Source organism: Pinus tabuliformis, chromosome Q (genome assembly GCF_031772625.1).
Source record: "Pinus tabuliformis cultivar Carrire ecotype Pingquan chromosome Q, CPIR1, whole genome shotgun sequence".
Lineage (NCBI taxonomy): Eukaryota > Viridiplantae > Streptophyta > Pinopsida > Pinales > Pinaceae > Pinus > Pinus tabuliformis.
This window is the reverse complement of record NC_142296.1, coordinates 192,954,327-192,970,434: the sequence shown is the minus strand read 5'-3', so window position 1 is coordinate 192,970,434 and position 16,108 is coordinate 192,954,327.

The following is a 16,108-nucleotide window of genomic DNA, read 5'->3' as shown; positions in this document are numbered from 1 at the left end:
GATTGGAACTCTGTACAAGCTGCAAGGTAGCACTGTTGTTGATGGGTGCAATAGTTCTTTGGTTCCTGAAAATGGAGTAGAGAATCTAGTGGTGTCTTGAGAGAAGACCATGTTGTGGCATCAAAGGCTTGGACATATTGGAGAGAAGGGCCTTCGAATACTTCATGGTAAAGGTATGGTAGAAGGTATGAATAATAGCTCTCTAGATTTTGATTTCTGTGAAAATTGTGTATATGGGAAGCAGAATCGGGTGAGTTTCCCCTCTGGTGGTAAGAGGACGAAACAGATATTAGAGCTTGTGCACAGTGATGTGTTTGGACCTGTGAAGGTTCCATCACTGGGTAAGTCTGTGTATTATGTATCATTCATAGATGACTTCTCAAGGAATACATGGATATATTTTCTTAAGAAGAAATCTGAAGTCTTTGACAGGTTTAAAGAATTTAAGGCTCTGGTGGAAAATCAGACAGAGAAGAAGATAAAGGTGGTGAGGACAGATAATGGTGGAGAATTTTGCAGCAAGGAATTTGAAGAATTTTGTAAGAAGTGTGGTATAGCACTGCAGAAGACTACTCCATATACACCTCAGCAAAATGGAGTCGCAGAAAGAATGAACAAGACGTTGATGGAAAGGGCAAGAAGCATGCTCAGTGGTGCTGGGTTAGGACAGGAATTCTGAGCAGAGGCGGTGGATACTGCATGTTACCTGATCAACAGATCACCTTCATCAGCGTTGGAGGATAAGACTCCACAAGAAGTATGGACTGGTAAGAAACCCTCTCTTTCGCATCTAAGGGTATTTGGATGTGATGCATATGTACATGTTCCAAAGGAGAAACGAACCAAGTTGGATAGTAAATCTGAAAAGTGCATCTTTATTGGGTATAAGGATGGTTTAAAGGGTTATAGGTTGTGTACAGCCGAGATGTGTTGTTCAGAGAGGTAAAAGATGTTATTCAACATGAATTCCAACCAAAGGAACCTGAGAAGATAGAGTTTGAGCCAAAGGAGGAAGAATCAGACTCTGCAGCAGAGGAGGAATTAGAAGATGAAGAGCCACAAACTCCGGCTGTGAGAAGATCAGTTCGAGAAAGAAGGTAGCCAGAAAGGTATAGTCCATCTACTTTCAGTTCAAATTTTGCTTTGTCTATTACTGATAATGATCCCAGAACTGTGAAGGAAGCAGTGGATTCAAAGGATGGAAAACTCTGGAAAGAGGCCATGGTCGATGAAATGGCATCTTTGCACAAAAATGAGGCTTGGGATCTGGTGGAGTTGCCGGCTGGAAGGAAACCCATTGGCAGCAAATGGGTGTTCAAGAAGAAGACAAATGCAGAAGGAAAGGTGGAGAAATACAAAGCTCGGTTGGTAGCAAAAAGTTATTCCCAGGTGCCGGGAATTGATTTTGGTGATATTTTTTCTCCTGTTGCCAAGGTAACTTCTATTAGATTACTTTTATCTGTTACTGCTGCTTTTGATTTTGAGGTAGAACAGATGGATGTGAAGACAGCATTTCTTCACGGGGATTTGGAAGAGGAAATCTACATGAAGCAACCTGAAGGCTTTGCGGTGAAGGGTAAGAAAGAACTGGTATGCAAGTTAAAGAAGTCTCTGTATGGGTTAAAAACAGTCACCAAGGATGTGGTATCAGAAATTTGATACATTTATACGGGGACTTGGCTTCACCAGAAGCAAAGCAGATCATTGTGTGTATTTTAAATTAATTGGTGACCGTATTATTTATCTGGTCTTGTATGTGGATGATATGTTGCTGGTTGGAAATGACAAAGAAATTATCCAGGATTTGAAGACCCAATTGTCCTCCAAATTCGACATGAAAGATCTTGGTGCTGCAAACTATATTTTGGGCATGGAAATTAAAAGAGATCGGTCAAAGAGGAAGCTCTGGTTAAACCAGAGGAAGTATGTCGAGACAATACTCCAGAGGTTTAATATGCAGGATAGTAAACCAGTGAAGGTTCCTATTCCTGTAGGTGTGAGGTTATCTGTTGAACAGTGTCCCAAGACACAAGAAGAGGAAGAGGACATGTCCCGTGTTCCATATGCAAGTGCAGTGGGTAGCCTGATGTATGCAATGGTCTGTACTAGACCAAACATTGCACATGCAGTGGGAGTATTGAGCAGGTTTATGTCAAAACCTGGGAAGGAGCACTGGACAGTAGTGAAGCGGGTTTTTAGGTATTTGCGTGGCACTAGTGATTATGGTTTGTGCTACCAAGGAAGACCAGGATTGGACAGAGTGTTGGATATTCATGGCTTTGTTGATGCAAACTGGGCTGGAGATCTGGATCAGAGAAGATCTACAAGTGGGTATGTGTTTAACCTATTTGGAGGTGCAGTCAGTTGGATGAGTAAGAAACAATCTGTAGTGGCACTATCAACTACAGAGGCAGAATACATGGCAGCCACTCATGCAAGCAAGGAAGCAGTTTGGTTGTAGAGATTGTGTTCAAGTATGGGGTTAGTACAGGGAGCTATAAGAATAGACTGTGACAGCTAAAGTGCAATTTTCTTGGCAAAGAACCCTGCTTATCATTCAAAGACAAAGTACATTGATGTTCAGTATCACTTTGTGAGGGATATGATAGAAGACAGAAAGGTCTTGCTGGTAAAGGTGGACACTTTGAAGAATACTGCAGATGCATTGACAAAATCTGTGAGCTCTGAGAAGTTCTCTTGGTGTAGAGAAGCAATGGGAATCTCAGGGCTGAAAAAATGACTAAGCTCTCCTATGGCCCCCTGTGGAAAGAAAACAACAAGTGGGAGATTGTTGGGTTGTGTTATATTCTTTCCACGTAGTTAATAGGGGGTTTGAAGGGCACTCGTAACCCCACTTTATGGGGTCCAAGGGAGCGCCCCGGAAAATTTTGGTTTTGGACCATATGTTAGGTTGGGCGAACCCACCTATGGTTTTGTGCATGATTTTCGCACATGTTTTTTGGACGCGATGGTTTTCGGTCCATGGTATTAGACGCGATGGTATTCGGTCCATGGTATTGGATGCTTCGGCATGTATAAATATGTATTGTAACATTGAAAGGAACATAATGAAAAATCAAGCTGGTAGTCCCGGTTTTGGGATCCAGGGAAAAATCTCTGTGCATATGTGTTTTATGGGTTATGCTCTCGCATTGTTTATTTTATTTGTTTAAGAATTCGTATGCAGGTAATTTCTGTACAGGGTTAAAACCTACACAAGAGAATAAGATAAAGTTTATAGTCCAAATATTATTATGAGACAATAATATTTGACTTTTCTATTTTTGACTAGCAGTCTAAAAATAGACTCTGATCACTCCTGTTGTGATCCAAAAATAGAATTCCATCTATTTTTTCCCAACATGACCAATCATCCATAAACAACATCCTGCAACTCATAGACCATGATCCATATGTCTAAAAATAGACATAGTCTAAAAATAGACTTTGCACCAAAAATAGCCTGCGGGCCCACTTAGTGAAGGCGACTCCTTTCCACTAAGCTCCATCATCTTGTTGCATTTTCAACACTCCCTCTCAACAAGATATGGATTATCAGCAAGCCCTATCCTGTAACTTTGGAATGTTCTGCATGCAAGACATCTGCCCAGTCCACTTGCTCCAACAACACTTGGAACAAAAACCACTCCCAACTAACCACTCTGTTGGGCTAGGAACATACTCTGATGCTGAAGCTCTACCTGCTACTGACAAGTGCTCCATCTCTGACAGTTGTGCTACTGCAACATCTTCATGCATATCGCACCATTGCACACCTCTTTGTGCCACCTAGCACTGTGCAAAACACTTGTGCCTCTCGCATTGTTGCAGCCTACTAGCTATGCGCTGTCCAGGGATTCCCTGCATTGTCGCTCTCTCTGTTGCTCCATCCACATCTGTCTCTACCCAATCAGTTAGTTCCTACTACTCCACATCGAGGCTCCCATAGCAAGGTCTCATCCAAGAGGTTGGGAACCTCAAGGACCCTGCCCCTCCTCCTTGGGACGATCAATCCACATCACCCCACCTCCTACCTGGAGGTATGGTTGCATGCGATCCCTCAGCCCACCTGGCTCAAAGTTTCCCCCTACTGGAGGTCTCTGCATGAGTAGATGTCTCTACTCGATCTCCTCTCAGCTTCCCTTGTTGTGGCTACTCCACAACCTCCTGAAGCTGCTGCACCAATCGTGGCTCCTCCACAATCGTCTAAGACTTCTTCTGGCTCTGCATGTTGAGAGGTAATATACGCTCCCTCTCAACCACCAAGTCTCCATCATTTTCCTCGCTGCTTAAGGCTTTGCATGCATCTTGAACCTCAAGAGCATATAGGTTCTTGACCCATGAACCAATCTGCTTCACCTGTCTAGTGATGATGTGTCTAAGGAAAACCTTTCCCTTACTGAAGACTACATCATAGCCTCTGTCTTCTAGCATCACGATCGACACCAAGTTTCTCTTCAGTCCTGGTACATACTTGAAATCGGTCAAGCTAAGGCGATCTCCATGCTCCCTCTGAAAAATAACCGTGCCTACACCTGAGACACTATACTTCTCATCATTACCCATCGCTATGAGTATCTAGAGATCTTTCTCCTCCAAAGTACTGATCAAACTCTTGTCACCGGTCATGTGGAAAGAATCTCCACTGTCAAGAAACCAACCACTTCCCACCATGGATGAAACCATGCATGCGAAGAGTGCGAAATCCAACTCTAATTGTGATGCAAGTGCCTCACCTTCAGATCCTTCCCCGAATCCCTTCTTGTATTTCTTCTTTGGGCAATTATTAGCATAATGGCCCAACTCATGACAACGAAAGCATCTCACCTTCGAATTGTCAACCTTCTTCCCATCATTGGAAGAACTGGATTCGGAAAGAGAACCCTTCACCTTCCCTTATTCACCTTACTCGCTAAGGCACAGTTCTCCTCATCATGAATGGATGAAAAACTATCTCTGGTGCTCCGTCTGATATCCTCTTGCACAAGATCTGACCAAAGTATCTCCCATCCTGGCAATTTCTCTCGACCATTGATAGAGTCCTGATAGGAATGCCAACTCTTCAGAAGACCAAGGAGAGCCAAGCTCACCAAGTCCTTATCATCGACAGTCACCCCCACACTCCCCAGCTCATCGCGGCACTGGGTGAACTTCGTGAGATACCTAAGCATACTGTCTCCATTCTCACACTTAATGTTTCTGAGTTTATCTTTGAGCGCCAGCTCCCTCTAATCGCTCTTGCTTTGGAATAGATCTTTCAATGCTTTCCACATCAAGTATGGAGAAGCCTTTCCATGCAGGCTGGACACAATATGATCCTTCATGCCCTCCAACATAATCCTTTGACACTTTGTTATCTTCTTTTGCCAAACCACAGCTTCAGTAGCATCAGTAGGTTTTGGGACCTCAGCCTCTATGAAATCCTTCAACCCATTATCATCTAACACTGCCTCCATCCTATCTTTCCATGCAATATAGTTCGAGCTGCCTTCAAGAGCATTCTCCAATCGCAATCTGTTGAAAGACATTTCAACTTTGACACCAAGAAAACACTGCTGCAAATTCGAATTCCACCAGCTCCAAACTCAACCGCCTCCGATCTAGAATTCGTGAGAACAAATTACTTCTCATACAGAGATTGACTATGGGATTTTACTGGATATCTCACCTTCCAAAGGAAGGATGAATCCAGAGGCTACCTGGCCCGATTACAGGCTCTGCCTGAAGAAATAGAATGTAAACACTTCCTGAATAGTAGATCTGATGATCAACAGCTCCGATACCATGTAGAAATTTTGAATAATATGACACTTATTCACAGAGATTATCCCAATTATACACTATTACGGAATACGTGCATAATACATAACCTCCTCTACATTTATCATCAATTTAGCAGCATTAAAAACATTGAAACATCAATCGCATGCGCACATTGACACAGTATGTAACCCAGGGAAAGCATACAGCTGAAAACCCCACACTATCGGTATATTATAATGATTGAGAACATGTAACAATACATAGTACAATACTCCTCACAAGTACTCAATACTATCTCCACCTATTACACACAAACTAGCTCAGATCTGATGCCTCAAATCTCCTCCACTTTTTGCCTGCCTCCACTGCACAACCCTGCAAGAAAATGAATGATGAATGGTTGATTCAAACTCCTATTTACCTTGTGAAAATCACTCACACTGGAAATCACATGAGCACAGGCTATTCTACTGGGCATATATTGGGCAATCATCATGGGCATACTCAATACATTGCTTGTGCAAGATCTCATGCACAACTATAGTCACAATTGATAGCAATCTCAACCTCTAACTCCTGTCTCCACTGAACTGTACATGCACTGAGTTAACTGACGTATTCTTCAGTTGCATTATGAGTTAATAGTTAGTGAATTAATTTAATCAATTTATTCACATCACTCATCACTAGTCTTTTTGCAGTTAGACTAATTACAACTAGTTTAACAAAGTCAAACTGAACACAACTCCATCAACTCCACATCCAACTCCACAGAACTCACATGCATGAGTTCTAACTGATGTCCCGCATGCAATAGCTCAACTGACTCACAAGAAAAGCGTATTTCCTTCTGACAGCTGCATGTGCCACATCTGTAGCTCAAATTGAAGTGCTCCAAGAGAATAATATAAAGTTTATAGTCAAAATATTATTATGAGACAATAATATTTGACTTTTCTATTTTTGACTAGTAGTCTAAAAATAGACTCTAATCACTCCTGCTGTGATCCAAAAATAGAAGTCCATCTATTTTTTCCCAACATGACCAATCATCCATAAACAACATCTTGCAACTCATAGACCATGATCCATATGTCTAAAAATAGACATAGTCTAAAAATAGACTTTGCGCCAAAAATAGCCTGTGGGCCCACTTAGTGAAGGCGACTCCTTTCCACTAATCTCCATCATCTTGTTGCATTTTCAAAAGTTGGGATGGAGTCCCCTAGGGTCAATTTTGGGGCAAAAGCCCAAGTTTTCTGGTATAAAGATGTAAGGTTTCCACAAGTTGTGGTCCTGGAGCGTGTAGATAATTAAAGAGTCATAAAGGGTTTAAACCTTCATTTATGTAAGTTGAGTCAGCTTTTGAAGATCTACCCATGGTCTACGGAACATGGGATTGTATAAATAGGTGTGTCTTAGGATGTCTAAAGTAGTAGAATAAATGATAAAGATGAATGTAATGGGTCAGTATAAGGAGGAGTGTAGAAGTATTAGAGTACAAAAAAGGCTCTGCAGCTGTGTGCACAAAGGCCTAGAGTAGAGTCTGCAGCTGAGTGCGCGAATCCCTGCAGCTGGGTGCACAGGGAAGTCTTGAGTCTGTAAGCTTGAATTGATTATCAATAAAGAAGATTATTGCATAAATCCTTGTGTTTATCTCTTTACTTCTGTTTATATGAATGCCCCTTATGTTATAATGGGTTTATGAAATAATGATGTATTGACGCGCGACTTTACACGACTTATACTTTTATATGGACGCAATTGGTGTTCATTGTTTACGCGAAGATTATCTTGTTGTATGTTGAAGTCATCGAACACTTAAGCTAATATGATAAATTACTGGGTTATAAGTAATCTTCGATGCGCATAATTATCCGATTCGCATATTCAGGTTCCACAAAAGACAGTAGTACATTCGCGAAGGTTAAGAAGCTGATTAAAGGAAGTTACATCGATAAGCCTTAAAGGCTTATCAATCTACACGAAGGTGAATTGAGGGCATAAAAATACATCATGCTCATCTCTGGGTGTGGAAAATTGGTTTCAGCATGCCCCCATACTACTTCGGGTGAGACTTCAGCCCACGCTCTGCAGATTGATGCCGAAAGGACCAGTAGTGTAGGGATTTATTTGGTGAAACTAACTTTGAACTTGGGTTAGGACCCACTAAGCCAACACTTTCTTGCATTCCTTTTGTACTTGCTAGTGAAATCCTACAAGAAAGCAGTTGTCTTCTAACTCCATTAGTTGTGCAAGTCGTTCCTCCAAGGTCTCGCGATATGCCATCTCTATCAAAGGTGCAATATGAAAACTTGGCATAATATACTCCACAGGCATCACTGCTTCAATCCCATATACCAACCTAAATGGTGTTTGGCCTGTCAACTTCTTGCAAGTCGTCCTATATGCCCATAGCAATATTGGTACGTGCATATCCCAGTCATTCCTCTTCACATTGTAGACCTTCATTAACACATTTTCCAAGATTTTGTTAAATGCTTCTACCTTCCATTTGCCTATGGGTCATAGGGCATGCTCTTTTGATGATACAGCTAGAATTCCTCAAGCATCACACTGATCCTTTCATTAAAGAAATGTGTACCCCTATCACTCATCAACATCTTAGGGCATCCAAACTCTGTTAAGACATATTCAAATAAAAACTTTGCGGCGGTGGAAGCTGTACAATCCTTCACTCACTACACTTCTTCCCATCTCAGTAAGTACTATGTTGCAGTAATGATATACCGCACACTCGTATTTTTCCTGGTGGTTGTATTGGACCTATGAAATCAATGGCCCACTTATCAAATACCTGCAACGTAACCTGAGGATTTAAAGGCACTTCATCTCTTCGTGAAGGCTTTCCTGTCCTTTGGCAAGCATCACACGTCTTGAAGGATCGGCCACCATAACCTAGTGTGCAAAATCTTCTGAGCAGTTGCTTTTCCTGCGTAGTGTCCTCCTGCCACTCCTCCATGTGCTTCGACGAGGATACTACCGTGGTCAAACTCAAGAACATGCCTTCACAGTATTTCATTTTTTCCCATTTTATACAAGTAACCCACAATTACTGAAAAATCCATAGAGCGAACTACTAAGTCCTTCTTTTGTTGAGTAGAATATCCTTCCAGAGTTGTACCTGTAGTTAAAAACTGAATGTTATCCGTAAAATGGTTATCCTTGACGACCGCAAAGAGTTTGCGCATCTGGTAGTCCCGTATTCAACCTTCCAGGCTTCAAAATCACTTCAAAGTCATATTCTTGAAACAACAGTAAACATCAGCAAATCTTCCCCCCCCCCCCCCCCCCCCCCCCCCGCCCAACACAATATTATTGACCAGGTACTTTAGCGTGGAGAGATCTGTATACATTTTAAAGTGTCCACCCAACAAATAATGCCAAAATTTTTGCAATGCTGTTATAGACATTTTTGTGCCTTACAGCATTGAGCATGAAATGTCTGTAATCTAAGGGATCCAAAGTCCCTAAACATGTTGTTCCTACCCCTAGAGGAACAAGGCTAACTAACCACAGCAATTCACAGAAGTTCTCCACCTGAAATCACTCAAAAACAAGTCAATTCAGGATCATGTCAACTGCTCCACTGAGCATCTGCGCTGAATGTCAACTGCTACACTGGCTACCTGCGTTGAATGTCAACTCCAACACTAGCTACCTGCATTGAGCGAGTTTGGACATGTGGCAGAGTCATTCCTCAAGGTGTCAATACTCAGGAAGCTTCCAAAATGACACTTGTATCAGGGAATTCGACTGGTGATGAGTAAGAGGTTCCAAATCTCCAAGTGGAAGCAAGAACCTCCAAGTCGACTCAAGAACTGACAGAGGGAGAGGACACTAGTCAGATCTCAAGCTGACTCATCCTCTCTCCAAACATCTATATATAGATCTCTCCTCCATGAGATCTGGAGGCTGGAATTTTGTGAATGTAAAGAATTGTTGTTGGTTTGAGACTGGAAACATTGGGTGCTTAATGCTTTGAAGGGAGCTGAAGAAGGAATTCCATTCTGCTGGGAAGGAGATGCTGGATTGGAGCCCTCTGGGTTGTATCTCTTCCTGAACCTTGTTATCAATCAATAAAGCTATCTTGGTTTTCTCCTATATACTGGTGTATTTATATGATTGCATTAGTGTATTTGATTTGTCTCTAATCCTGAATCATTTATGAATATGTATATTTTCCTTTGTGTTGTGTTCTTCTCTTGTTGCAAGTAGCTGTTCTCTTGTCACAGGTAGCTGTTCTCTTGTGATCTCGTGTGAATCAAGTAGCTGTTCTCTTGACCAAGCGAGGAGGCAAGTAGCTGTGAACACCCAAAGAGGAGAGGATCTAGATCGAGGGACAAATGGAAGACAACGGTAAGTCTATCGATCTCCTCTCTTTCATATTTCATAAAGGAACGAACCAGAATAGCTGTATCTGTTTGTTGCTAAGGCACTGTCACACCTTAGGTGGATAGGATCGTCCTACACAGGCATTTTTCCCCACAACAAATTGGCGACTCCGCTGGGGAGAACTTGTTTGTTCATTTCATTTGTGTTTCCGTCATTTTTGTTTACTTCATAGACTTGACAGCAACAATCGAACTGCATCTTTCCCGGATGCAAAGTAGAAAGTTGCTGCTTTGATCCAGTTGCTGGACTTGTCTATGGTCTAAACAATAGATCCCCAAATGATGTGATGATCCTTTGTGATAGTCTTTAGTACCCTCTCAAAGCATCCCTCTGTTTATACCTTGCTTGTGTTTCTGATTTGGCCTGAAACAGTTGATTTTTGAGCATTTTATGACCCAGAACCCAGGGGAAACGAGAGTTTCTCCTTCAACGCAACTGCTGTGAAGGCAGTCTGCATTTCAACGCAGGTCCCGTGAGGGCTACCTGCGCTGAATGTCAAGTCCTCAGTGTTGGACTTGCGCTGAACCAGTTTAGCCTTGTGCAGCTGGGGTTCTCTGTCCTCTGTTGCCCTGTTTTGATCTCTGTTTTTGCAGCCTTTAACCAGCATAGGTACCAGTCTGATAACTCCTTTTCTTTGCTTAGATTCCGCCTCCTTTTGTACAAAAAGACTGTGAGTGTTTTTATGTGTTTGTGGCATCATTTACAGTTTTCCTTTGCATGAGTAAAGTAGTCATCCTGTAGCCTTTGATTCAGATCTGATTGATTGTGATCTTAGAAGAGAGTTCATTGGCTGTTTGCAGATTGATTATAGATTTACTTTTGCTTATTGGTTTGAATTTGTCTCTTTTAAGTGTCAAAACAAGTCTTTATTTCGAAAGTAGCAAAGTGATTGTAATCTCTTCTACCCTTGTTGATTTCGAAAAAGTGAACTTGTTTGTATTGATCATTTAAAAGCAAATTCAAAGTTGTACAAAAAGCTTTCTTTGTAGGCATATATACTAAGAAAGTGGAAAACAAACACCTGCATTGTGCATTTTCATTTGATAAGTTTGCATGTTGGATTTAGGAAGAGTGCATTAGAGTGTGTTGATTGCTCTTTGAGAAAAGATAGTTCCTTTTCCCTTAATAGCTAGGATTTTCAAAGTTGAAAAGATTATAAAGCTTGCTTATCATCTTTAGACTGCATTTAGGAATTTGTATCATACATCTCGTGGTGAACCTTGAAAGGAAAACTTTAAAAAGATCAACCTAAAATAAACTGAATGAACCTAACAACGCTTTGTAACATAACGCACAACATAGAGGTCTAGGCTAGAGACGTGTTCCGGCGTCGTTAAGCCTAGTGACTGTCGATCTCGTGGAAGGTGGGTGATTCCTCCTGAGGGACGATAGCGCTAGTACGGATTGTGCTCCCACGTACCGTCACGTATATATTGGGAGACCCCTATAGGCATATATCTTTTATCCTTAGGAAGCCGTGTCAGCCGCCCTACTGATCGCAATGCAGTGAACACAGCATTCACGAAGATTGACCGCCCGTACCCTAAAAAGTATTCTGCGGTTTTGCGAAAAGTTTGGCACACCCTCTGCCTAGATCTCCAGAGCAGTTTCTTTTGGCCTTTTTCAGACTCTATAACAGAAAAAGTCCATCCGAGCATTTGTCACTTCGGGCTCGTTAAAACATTGAAGGAGACTAGAGTCATCTTTAGCTTTTTCTCGACTCTTTAAAAGTGAAAAAGCAAGTTGTGTCTAAAGCGTCGTTAACAATTTATTTTAAACGGAACAATCACCCTTTAATCCTGCGTTGATCTTTAGGTTGAAAAGATGGAGCACACCAACCAAGGAATTCCTCTTGGCGGAAATCCTAGTCCCTTCTCCTCTTGGGGAGATGTTGGTGCACCCCACATGGCCACATTGTCGCTTCCAGGACTGACGATTGGCCTACCAGTTTGGCTCTCTTCGACCAATGTCGTTCAGAATACCACCATTCCTGAACAGTCGAGTCAACAGTTAGATCAGACAAGAGTTGCCTCCCAGCCTTCCACTTCATCTTCCTCTCCTCCTTCCTCTTCGCTTGACGGAACTGGTAAATCAAGAAACCGTGTTCCTAAGGAGAAGAAGGAGAAGAAGAAGAAAGAAAAGAAGAAGAAGGAGCCTAAGGCGACTGGGGGCAAACAAGTGTCATCTAACAAAAATCCACATACCGCACTCGTAAGGCCTAAATCGCCATGCGTCATATGCAAGGGAGACCACTTCCATAGAGATTGTCCCTGTATCCCCCGGATACTAAGAGACTGGTCCCCCCGTTTGCACAATTCGGTAGCATCGACCTCTGATAGCCATGTCAACTGCTTACCGTCAACTAGTGGGAGTGAAGCCCCAGGACAGAGCGGGAAAGCTAAATTTCCCTGCAGACTGTGTGAAGGCAATCACGCCATCCACCATTGTCCCTTCTTAGACGAGGCAAAAAGAGTTCTGGAAGATCGCCCGATTTTACGAGCGCAACTTCCTCCTGGATATCAAAAACTCTTGCCAAGTCCCTCGCTAGTTGAGAATCCGACTGACCCGCCCAGGTGGTCAGCCGAAGCACCTGTCATTGAAGATGAACCGTCTGGATCCATGCCTGACGAAAGTCAAAAGGTTGATATGGCAGTTGACCCGGTTTTGCCTTCAGAGGCTCTATCTTCGAATGACATCGTCACAGAGGAGAATCAAGACGACACCGTCCAGATTCTCTTCATCAGCATTGACTCTGATGATCAAAGGGGCAATGCCACCATTCCTTTATCACAGGAAGGAAGTTCATCAGAGCGCTATCCGACCGTATATTCGGTCCCACCACCAAGCAACCTGGTTGTGTCCTTTGACTGGAACCAACTAGGCAGACCCCGGTTGCCAGCCAGCATACCATTCAGAATTATTTGTCAAATATACAGAATGGTAATGGCTGGCACTATCATTGATGAGGGGGCATCTATGAGTATCCTTTCCTCTATTGCTTGGAAAGCGCTTGGTTCGCCAGCGCTTTTGCCTGAGATGAGAAGTCTATCGAGCTTTGATAAAGGAACCAGTCTACCTTTAGGGATCCTCCCCAATGTGCCTATAACATTGAAAGGGAAGACCGTTCAAATGAACGTGATGGTCGTTCAAGGACCCTTGGATTATAACCTACTCCTTGGACGAGACTATATATATTGCATGGGAGCTGTAGTCTCCTCACTCTTTAGAGTAATGTGTTTTCCGCATGAAGGAAGAATGGTCAAGCTCGTGGACCAACTTTCGTTTCCCGGATCATGCATCGCAAATAGTCATGTACCATCCCTAAATGGTCTATTCATGCAAGAAGTGTCTCAACCCATGGTCCATCCTCCTGATGAGCACGAGTAATCCGGGAGGATATGACTGGAACCCAGGGGGCATGCGTCCTGGCCTGCTTCGGCAGGAAAACTTTGGGTATAGGGTAGGTTTCCGCGGGAGAATATGACTAGTCCGTACCCCGTCCGTGGATGGAAGAGGGGTTGTTCTAGAATAGGATTCTTTTGTCAAAGTTACATGTTTGGCGCCAGAGTCATTCACCCTTGTCTATTTCGATAGACATTGCCGAGGAAGTGTTTTGTTTGAAAGAGTAACGAGACAATCTTTGGGTAACCTGAAAGAGGTAAGCCTCTCTCGATTAAAGCAAATGTTTTGGCGGAAGAGAAGTAGAGGTAACCTTGAAACTTTGTTTTATACCTGGGGGCATGCAAACCTTTTGGAGTGCAAGCAAGGGGCAACTATTTATTTTTTAAACTTTTAGGACCTCTAACCCTTTAAACTTGTAGGATTAGTCGTTTCCGAACTTGCATAAAGAAAGGATAGGGAGCAAAGCTTAGTGAGATGAAGCTCCATAAAAAATAGAATCTTGATGAGACACTCTTATCTTATGACTGGGTAATCGAGCAGTTTTAGCATAAAGTTCATGCTCGTTAAAAAATAAACGCAAGATCCGAGCAGTTTTAACGCGGTCTTCATGCTCGTTAAAAAATAAATATAAGCAGTGAGCAAGAGTTTCCTCCAGTGTTTAAGCTCATTTTAAAATAAAAAATGAACCTATCTCGGTAAATAACCACTGTGATCGTAAATTTATCAGCCATAAAAGCCTTGGTCGTGTTTGCACCTGCCACCTCCACTTTTTATTTGGCCGATCGTTCACCTCCATATGATTGTTTACCCATTTTGAGGAACAGCTGCGAAGAGTGATTTCACCTAGCCATCCTTGTGACACTGCCGTGATTGGAAAATTCCAACCTGTACCTGGAATCTGCTGCTATCCCTGTTTATCACTCGTTCCTCAAAAGACGAGTCTTCTTTAAGCTCTTTTCAACTGACTCGTAAAATATGAAAAGATTGCCGAGTCTTGGCCTTCCAGCTCGTTAAAGGACCGGAAGTGCTATCCCTCCTCTAGATTTTAATCTTTTTGGACCTAAGGGATTATTACACAAAAAGATCGAGCGCTTGTTTTGTTCGGCTCGTTAAAGCTATCGAAAACTCATCCCTTCTATATTGTTTTATACTTTTTCGGACTTAAGGGATTAGATGACGAAAAAGGAATTTTGGAGTTGACTTTATGTATCTTTTCAGACTCTCTAAAAATGAAAAGAACCGAGTTATCCTTGTCGTTAGACTCGTTAAAATTATTAAATAGCGACAAACTTGTCTTTAGACGAGAACGAGTTTCCCTATCACTAGGCTCGTTAAAACATAGCGATGGGCTTGCCCAAAGGGTAGGTTATAGAACAAGCATATGTTATCCTCCTCAAGCTTGAAAAAAATAAAGAGGTACTGGTCAGCAATGACTGGGGAAAAATTGGGAGAAAACTAAAGAAAACTTTGATGGTAGCAAGTCTCTCTTGAACATGACACTTTTCCTCCGTACCACAATCGGGTTGGGTTGTCTCATTCACCAGTCACATCACCATGGTCTCGCCATACCATCCATATTTGGGGTAATGCTACCAATCCATCGCATCAGTGTCACCATATGTTCAAGAGAAGTCGTTCAGAAAGAGTCAGCCGGGTCCCATCCACTGCCATACATTATCCTTCATCCATTCATGACCGCCACCCTGAATCATATGTCACAGATCATTTTCACCTCTATTAAAATCATTAGCTCCGTTCCGTGTCACTGATGTGGGATTCATCAAGGCCCTCCTTTGACGGATCACTTCTTGTCGACATCATCTCATTATCCAAGAAGTTGATCTAGGAACAACCCCTTCAGTACTTTGAAGCTTGCATGCCTCAATGGCAAGTTTCTCACTTCCGGTGACAGGTATACATCAATGACCTTCGACTAGAAGATTTTGCGTGGTGTTCGACGCCAAGTCCTTTATTCACACCATGTGAATTGTACTGCAGTACCTTGAGGGTCATTATCATTATCGGTGATTCCTCTTGCGCTTGTTAACGGTTTACATCATTGACCGGTAATCAAGCGATGTCTTTCCATGTTCGACTTCAGCGCAATTCTCACATGGATCGACTTGTACTTAGAGTGAAGATAGAACGAGTTTGAAGACCCCGGATCTAGTTTCATCCATCCGGGCTGCGATATATATTTAGGAAAAATAAAGACATTTGAGATGTACATCATTGCAGCAGATGGTCATCCTACTCAAAGGATGATAATTTCGCCAAAATTATCAGTCTACCATCAGACGATCGTCTGTTCTATGTACAAAAATGAATTTATAAAGCTGAGCATGGGAATGCCTGCCTCAGCTAGATCATGAAAGCAGTATGAATCATAATGTATTGTATTATATCTTATTACAGGTCTCCTCCCAGCAAATGGATGAACTTCGGACCCTCCTGGATAAAGCATTTCACCCGATAAACGGCCTCATACTTTAGGGGGCAACTGTTATAGACATTTTTGTGCCTTACA